At 42.4% G+C, this 9,215-nt stretch overlaps 1 long non-coding RNA gene across 1 annotated transcript; it reads left to right on the top strand.

Annotated features, from left to right (window-relative positions):
• Positions 1-846: 846 nt before the first annotated feature.
• LOC122565361 lies at positions 847-4,476 on the top strand. Its single transcript, XR_006316144.1, has 2 exons — positions 847-905; positions 4,219-4,476. It is a non-coding gene; the product is annotated as an uncharacterized LOC122565361 (long non-coding RNA).
• The last annotated feature ends 4,739 nt before the right edge of the window (positions 4,477-9,215 follow it).

The following is a 9,215-nucleotide window of genomic DNA, read 5'->3' as shown; positions in this document are numbered from 1 at the left end:
TCAGAAGATAATATGCACAAATTGCCACTGAATTCAAGTAACTGAAACATTTTGATTTCATCCGATCAGAATTGACTCCTTTTTAAGAAATTCTAATGTACCTGTTGTTTTAATTTAGCCCAAGTACAAGCACTAACCAAAACAGATTTGCATCCAACACCTAAATGTCAAAACCAAAAGATTTAAAATTGGGAGCCATAGTCGAATGGCGGAATAGACTCGATGGGCCGAATAGCTCAAATATCTTATGGTCTTATGGACAGTTATAATTAATATCACTTCCAAGCATAATTGTTCAGTATGTTATGATCACTAGAGGCTTGTGTAGCCAACAGAGGTGATGATCTAAATAACAGAATGGAAGAGGCATCAGTGCCCCAGAGGTAAAACGCCTACCTTTGTCTGCCAAAACTTTGAAGCCTTTTATCCAACAATAGTTCTGCTACAAGTCAATTAACGGATTAATTCTGTCAGTTGTAATGGAGTGCAACCTACTGGCATCACAGAGTACAAAACATTATAACAAGGAAACCTTCATAGAAATGTTTATGGAGGATTTTTTTTTATGGAGCATGTGGTTGAGATACCAATTTCTCAGAGTTGTAATTGCACTTTTATGGCACATTCCATGTCATCTTTATGTTCCAAAGAGCTTCATGGCCAATACATAGCAACAGCTAATGTTTATATAACATTTACTTCTATCATTAATAATATGTAAGAAGATGCTTCACAAGATTGTTATCAAACATTTACTTTGAGTCACATGTTAGCACAAATGACCAACAGCTTAGTCAAAAGGCTGGGTTATAACTGATAATAATTGAACATTGTTGTAATGTGTTTGTCCTTTGGATTCAAGATGACTTGCTTTCGCTGTAGTTTGGTTGGTTCTGAATTGTATGGTAAGTCCAGTACATGATCTATGGACGCTGCCACTTGCAGGGACAACTGGGGGGAGGGTGGTGCCTGAAGTGGCAAGGATATGAGTTGCTTGTGCATTTCTTGCAACACCTTTTCCTCTGCATGTTTTAACAAAGTCTCTCTATCTATGTGGTGCCTTAATCTTAAATGAACCTTCAGTTTGACAGGTTACAAACCCGTGTCTCCCATGTGTTGGCAGATATTCTTGACCTCTTTAGGAAAGTTTTAAAGACAGTCCTAAAACATTTCTACTGTCTTGCCAGAGGTCAACTGCCATGACTGAGCAGTGAGCTGTGGGAGTCTGGTGACGGGTATATGGGTGGCATGAGATCATAAGACCATAAGACCATAAGACATACAAGCAGAAATTAGGCCAGTCAGCCCACTGGGTCTGCTCCACCAATCGATCATGGCTGATATGTTTTTCAACCCAATTTTCCTACTTTCTCCCCGTAACCTTAATCCCTTTGGCAATCAAGAACTTATCTATCTCTGTTTTAAATATACTCAATGACCTGGCTTCCACAGCCTTCTGTGGCAGTGAATTCCACAGATTCACTACTCTCTGGCTGAAGTTCCTCCTTATCTCCCTTTAGTCTGCCCTTTAGTCTAAGGCTGTGCCCTTGGGTCCTCATCTCTCCTGCCAATGAAAACATCTTCCCAACGTCCACTCTATCCAGGCCGTTCAGTATTTTGTAAGTTTCAATCAGATGTCCCCTCATTCTTCTAAACTCCATGAGATATGCCGTACCTAATTGAGCTGATTTTTATTAATTAGCACAGCCATAAAATCATAGATTAGGTACATAGCCAACAGCTTTTCCTCATGGTAGGGCAGTCTAAAACGAGAGTGTATAAGTTTAATGTAAGAGGGGAAAGATACAAAAGGGTCCACAGGAACAATTTTTTCGCAAAGAGGATGGTAACTGTCTGGAATGGGCTATCAGGGTAGTGGTGGAGTCAAACACATTTTTTGTCATTTAAGCAAAATTTGGACAGGTACATGTATGGGATAGGTATGAAAGGCATGGACCAAATGCAGGAAAATCTTAGAATCTTAGAACCTCTACACTGTGGAAACAGGCCCTTCAGCCCAAAAAGTCCACACCAACCCTCCGAAGAATATCCCAAACCCATTCCCCATAACTTTACATTTACCCCTGACTAATGCACCTAACCTACACATCCCTGAACACTATGGGTAATTTAGCGTGGCCAATTCGCCTAACCTGCGCATCTTTGGATTGTGGGAGGAAACCGGAGCACCCAGAGGAAAACCACACAGACACGGGGAGAGTGTGCAAACTCCACACAGATTATCATCCAAGGCTGTAATCAAACCCAGGTCCCAGGCACTGTGAGGCAGCAGTGCTAACTATTAGATTGTGAAAACTGGGCAGGATGAAAAGGTTGGGCCAAAGGGCCTATTTCCATACTGTAAAGCTCAATGATTCAATGCCTGGCACATTGGCTTGGGAGAGGACAGCTGTTGTTAGACTGCTTATTATCACACTGCAATTGGGGGATCTTGAAAAGCAATCATGAACAAATGAACAAGGAATAAAATTTGGCTACTCAGCTCTTCGATTCTATTTCATCATTCAATAAGATCATAGCTAATCTGATTTTACATTAGATTCCCTTCAGTGTGGAAACAGGCCCTTCGGCCCAACAAATCCACACCGACCCTCCGAAGAGTAACCCACCCAGACCCATTTCCCTCTGACTAATGCACCTAACACTATGGGCAATTTAGCATGGCCAATTCACCTGACCCGCACATCTTTAGTTTGTGGGAGGAAACCGGAGCACCAGGAGGAAACCCACACAGACACAGGGAGAATGTGCAAACTCCACACAGACAGTCGCCCGAGGCTGGAATCAAACCCAGGTCCCTGGCGCTGTAAGGCTGTAGTGCTAACCACTGAGCCACCATGCTGCCCCAAAGCTGAATATTATTGCACTTTCCTGACAAATTCCCCTTGGCAATCAAGAATCTATCCACTGCTGTCTTAAAAGAAATAAAAAGATTCTGCATCCATTGTCTTTTGAGGAAGGGAATGCTAAAAAATCACAGTCTTCTGAAGGAAAAAAATGCTTCCTTATCTCTGTTCTATTGACAATCTGGATGATGCAACTGAGGGCATTGTTTCTAAATTTGCAGACAGGTGGAAGGGCAAGTACTGGCAAGGAAGCAGAGAGACTGCAGATGGTCTGAGCTGAGGAGGAATTTCTTCAGCCAGAGGGTGTTAATCTGTGTTATTCATTGCTGCAGAGGGCTGTGCAGGCCAAGTCATTAAGTGTATTTAATACAGAGATGGGTCGGTTCTGAAGTAGGATAACTGCACCTGAAACATTAGCTCTGCTTTCTCTCCACAGATGCTGCCAGACCTGTTGAGTTGTTCCAGCAATTTCAGATTTTGTTTCTAATTTCCAGCATCCGCAGTTCATCGGGTTTTTTTTGTAGGTAGATTCTGGATTAGTACGGGGATCAAGGATTATGGGGAGAAGGCACGAGAATGAAGTTGAGAAACACAGCCATAATCAAATGGTGGAGCAGACCATATGGTGCTTAATGGGTGACCCCATTTGTTACATTTGGAACTTCTCCGGTATGTTAAGGTTGTTGCTGTAGTGTGTCCAAGTCTCCAAAGCATATGGAAGCACAGGAATCACTGTGATCCAGTACGCCTTGACCTTAGTTTCAGGTCTGAGATCCTCACCCTTAATTACTTTTTTCCTAGGCCAGCCAAAGCCTAAACTGGCACACTGGGTACAGTGATGAATGTCATTATCTACATTTGGCTTCAGAAACTCCTAAGTTATGAAAAAACAGTTGACGTTTTCCAGAATTTTCCCGTGGAGTTTTATCAATGGAGTGATGTGTTGAATGTGGGAGCTGTTTGGAAGGTGACCCTGAGGTGAAAAACAACCAGTTGGTTTTGACCATCTGTGTGCTGGCAGCTGGGCAAATCCCTATGTTAAGGCCATAAAGTAATTCTTAAATTACCACTTCAGAGCCTTAATTGACAGTGGGCTGGGTAAATTATCCATGGATCTTCTTACCAAGAACTTAATCCTGAGGAAGATAGAGGGTTTAGGGTCTGCCAGCACTCTACCTCATGAAGTTCCTTTCTGCCTCCAAGTTTGCCCGCCGTGGGAGCAGTAGATTCTGCCATGAAACTAATTCTTGTAGCTGTCCAATTAAAGGATACCATACCCCCAGGGCTTTTCACTGAGTTAAGAATAACAAGACCATTCATGGCTATTTTTCTTCCTCTTTATTTACCCCAGAGGCACTGAAGTCAATTATCACACCCTACCACAACACTAAGTGAGATCTAATCACTCTGGATTTGTTCACACATGAAGAATGGCAGCCAAAGAACAACACCCAACATGACTCAGATGGATAAAAAAAGCTTTGAAACTTTGAATCAAACATTTAGGGCCTGAAGTTGCACAGTGAATTTAATCCAAAAGTCTTCTCATTATTTTAGTGAGCACATTAATGAATTGATTTCCCAAAATAAAGTGATGGAAAGCTATATTTCAGATTAATGTGTAAAGCATTGTTTCACTTATATCAGTTGTTGAGACATCCTGCCAATGGTCCTTCGCTTCTTAATATGATTCCTATCCTCTCTCCTGTCCTGGATTTTCTACAAAATAACAACAAAATTCCCTGTCCCACTCCAAAAGGCTGGATGAAATTTGCCATGAACTGCTGACTGTCGGGACCGATCAATAAAGAGAAGACATGAACAGAGACTTTATTTATATTTATCATTTTTGGTGCTGGTCTGAAAAAAACCCTACATCTGCAATAAAATGGCGAAAGATCACAAGGGTGACAGTCTATGGTCAATAATCAGGCTAAAGAGTAACCCACCCAGACCCATTTCCCTCTGACTAATGTACTATGGGAAATTTAGCATACCCAATTCACCTGACCTGCACATCTTATGGATTGTGAGGGGAAACCCACGCAGATACAGGGAGCAGGTGCAAACTCCACAGAGTCACCCAAGGCTGGAATCAAACCTGGGTCCCTGGCACTGTGAGGCAGAAATGCTAAACACTGAGCCACTGTGTCACCCTGAATGTTTCTGGGTGTGTTTAATCACTCTGGAAATTAATCAAAATAGGAAAAGGTTTTTCTGGTCTTGTAATGTTCTGGACTAATTTGATTTAATTTGATTTATTGTAGTCAAGTATACCTGAGTACAGCGAAAAGCTATGTAAGCAACACAGGCAGATCATTGCAAGCATAGAGTTCTCAGACAGAGTGAGGCATACAAGTTACACTGCACAGGAGGTGTGTGAAGCAAGATCAACATTAACAAGGCTGGAGGCGAAAGTGGGTACTGCAGATGCTAGATATCAGAGTCAAGATTAGAGTGGTGCTGGAAAAGCACAGCAGGTCAGGCAGCATCTGGGGAGCAGGAAAATCGACGTTTCGGGCAGGAGCCCTTCATCAGGAATCAAGCCTGTCTCAGCACTTTCTGGGATCATTGTCAATGTAGGGATTGGATTGTTTACGGTAAATGAAGCACTTCCTGAAGAAGGGCTTATGCCCGAAAAGTCGATTCTCCTGTTCCTTGGATGCTGCCTGACCTGCTGCGCTTTTCCAGCAACACATTTACACCACTCCAGATGGACACCAACATCTCCACATCCTTTTATTATGACAATCCTCATAGTTTTTGATCGTTGTCTAGGGTATCCACATCTGGTAGTCTACCTTCAGTTCAACTGTATGGGTCTTGATCTTATTTCACTCTTCCTAATATCTCCTCCTTTACTTTATATCATCTTTGTTTGAATAGACTGTGATGGTTTGGGTTTTACTCTATCGCAAAAGCGTACTGAAGATCCAAGTTGTTGTTGCCTCTCAACAAGTTCATTCGTCATCTTGATGCAAACAGCAAAGATAATGTAAACAAACTGCGAAATACAAAATCCATCTCGGAGTACAAAAAAAGCATCGATGTTATCAGAACTTTTTACAGGAACCAACAATTTCACTCTGACTTTGATCTCTACACCGTCTTCCTGACTGATACCGAAACACTTCTGGGTCAAGGTTTTAACACTGACCAATGTATGTATGCTGCATCGAGACCATAGTTGCAAATTTAAATTAACTTCTAAATGAGTTTATTGTGCATGCAGAAAAAGCCACATTAATCACTTAGTATCTTCAGCCTAGCCTTAAGGAATCGAAACACAAAAAATTTGTCAGATAAGCAACCGATTGACATCAAGCTAACAGACCAGAATGTGTGCTTCCCTTCTCGAATATGAAGAGAAGCTGATTTCAAAATAAGTTTCTTGGGTTGGCAGGCTAACCACATCAGTGTCTTGAAATATTCAGTGCATAAGGAAGAAAGAGGTGGCTTTTCAAAGCCTTTATAGTCTCTGTAACTTCTGTATGCTTGACAGGCGAATGCAGTGAAATTCTTTCAAACCGACCTGATTGAAAACTACAACTGTGAGGTGAATTGTGATGGACTCCTGATTCCTCCAACAAGACAGCTGCATGGTGTCAAAGTTTCTTTGAGATGCCAGTTTATAAAATTTATCATCATTCATTCAATCTCCAATGCTTGATCTGAATTTAAATTGAATGACTTCATGATACTGAATATGACTTTCACAGAATAGTAGCAAAGGAGGTCATTCAGCCCACACTGCAGATGAAAAACACATCAAGTAGTCCCACTCCCCTGCCCTTCTCAAATTGCTCTGCAAGTTGTCTTTCCTTATCAGGCATGTACTCAATTTTCTTTTACAAGTCATTGTTGAATCCACTTCCGCCACCATTTCGGGCTGTATGTTCCAGGAAGGAACTCACTCAATGAAAGATATCTCCCCTTCTCCCTGTCTTGAGTTCTTCTGTCTGTTATTACAATATATCAGCTTTTTGGGTTGGGTAATGATCAGAAGTATGAATCCTGGCCAATTGTCCACTTTTTAAAACAAAGAAACAGCAGCCAAAGATGGAACTTAGTTGTGACCCTGCCCACTAGTTGGAACCCTGAGTTGCTTGCAACCGAAAGTACAATGCAATGGCTTCCTGTCAGCTGAAGCCCCCCAGCAGAGTGGAAATCCCACCCTTGAAAGCTGTCAATTCATCAGAGGCCAGCAGCTCCCTACTACTGGCTGCACCACTGGGGAGTGATGGCTGTAACCACAAACACACATGAACTATCATCAGGGACCATTGCTGGATCCTCAGAGGAGGGAAGATGAGGCAAAATAGGGGTCTTGGTGAGAGTGTAACTCTTGAGAACAAAGTTGGGGATCAGATACAAGAGTAATGGAATGGCTTTCAGTGGGTCTCTCCGCCTTCCTGATGCTGGGTTCCTTCATCAAGGCACTGGGTGCCTGTTAAACAAAAAACACACTGCTGGGTTACTGACCAGCTTTTTGGGAGACATGGGAGACAGTGAGAGTTTTATGTAAACCCTGAGCCATTGTAAAATCCAGTTAGGATTTGGGAGCATTGGATCTGATGAATCTAATGGCCTTCAAATAGGTGTGCTTTCCTGCGTTGGTCCCTTACTGCCGTTCTCTTAACGCATGACAATTTTCCCATTGCGAGGTGCCTATCTTATCTCTCCACGCTTCAGGCTCTCTGCCTTTATTCCTGATGAAGGGCTTTTGCCCGAAACGTCGATTTTGCCTGTCCTCGGATGCTGCCTGAATTGCTGTGCTCTTCCAGCACCACTGATCCAGAATTTTCCCATTGCTCCCAGTCAGACTCATGCTCTCTTGTACAATTGTCCAAATCTTGTGATGGTCAGACAAGTAAACTCAACACAAACCATTAAAACATAGTATAAGGAAGGCAGATGGTTGAGAGATGCAACACCCTCTCATTCACCATGGATTCCTCAGCTGATTAAACAAAATGCTACACATGCCTGGGCCTCAAGTTTGAAAGAGTTATTCAGCAACTGCACACTGGCCTGTGAATCTGTATCTCCTAGTTTAAGCAATGGTCAGATTCCTAAATTCCTGAGAAGAACACTTGTCTTATCAAAGTTCAAGCAAGTTCACAATACTATGTAAATGGAAATAAGTTAATTAGTCACTGGAGTCAATGCACAAGACCCCACCTCCATGAACAAAAACAAATGCATCTTGTGGTACCCAGTCCAGTGGCACGCTTTTGGTAGAGAAATGACAAATCTGTGAATCACCAGCAGAAACACCATCCAATGTTCCTATATCACCATCCCACTCCAACCCACACCCCAACCTCAGCCCTTTCTTCAGTTGTGTTGGGTGCGCTTCACAAAGCAGTTGAATAAAATGTCTCATGATTTGAAATTACACAACTCCAAATTGCTCTGAATCTCAAAAACAACCCGCATTTGGGTAGCACCTTTCTCAGGATGAAATCTCATGTAGTGGGGGAAGAGAGGTTCAAAGAGGAAATGGCCCCCACAGAACCCAGGAAACCATGCCCGAGGCAAAAGGAGATGGTAAATCTCGTCAGTTGGTTGCTGGAGGGTGAAAATGGCAGTCTGCAGGGTAGTTTGCTTCTCCTGCAATATGTGAGAAATGAGAGACAGTTTAAGTGTCTCTGATGACTACTTCTGCCAGAAGTGTATCTAATTGTGGATCCTGTCAGACTGCATTGATTGGTTGACATTTCTACATTTGAAAGAATCGGTTGGAAAGGCACCTTTGAAAAAATAGACCTATTAGCAACAAGCAGTACAGCTTTATGTGGGGTAGATCATAGGTTCATAGAGTTATACAGCACAGGAAAAATCCTTTTGGTCCAACTCATTGCTGCTGACCAGATATTCTAAAATGAACTCATCCCATTTGCCAGTATTTGGCCCATATCTCTCTAAACCCTCCCTGTTCATTTACTCATCCAGAAACAATTTTAAATCTTGTTATTGTACCCACCTCCACCACCTTCTCTGGCAGCTTGTTCTATACACTCACCACCTTTTGCGTGAAAAAATTGCCCCTCAGGTCCTTTTTAAATCTTTCCCCTCTCACCCTAAACCTATGTCCTCAGTTTTGGACTCCCTTACCTTGGGAAAAAGACATTGGCTTCATCGTGTCTCACAAACCTGATTGAGTACTTTCAGGAAGTGACAAAAATGATTGATGAGGGAGAGCAGTGGCTAATGTTGACATGGATTTTAGCAAGGCCCTGGACAAGGCCGGCTGATATAGAAGGTGAAGTCACATGGGATCCGTGGTGAGCTGGTAAGAAGGATATAGAGTTGACTTGTTTATGAAAGACAGAGATGAGCAGGGGA

Source organism: Chiloscyllium plagiosum, chromosome 31 (genome assembly GCF_004010195.1).
Source record: "Chiloscyllium plagiosum isolate BGI_BamShark_2017 chromosome 31, ASM401019v2, whole genome shotgun sequence".
In the NCBI taxonomy this organism is placed as follows: domain Eukaryota; kingdom Metazoa; phylum Chordata; class Chondrichthyes; order Orectolobiformes; family Hemiscylliidae; genus Chiloscyllium; species Chiloscyllium plagiosum.
The sequence above is the reverse complement of the archived record's forward strand: the minus strand, read 5'-3'. Positions and strand labels throughout refer to the sequence as shown.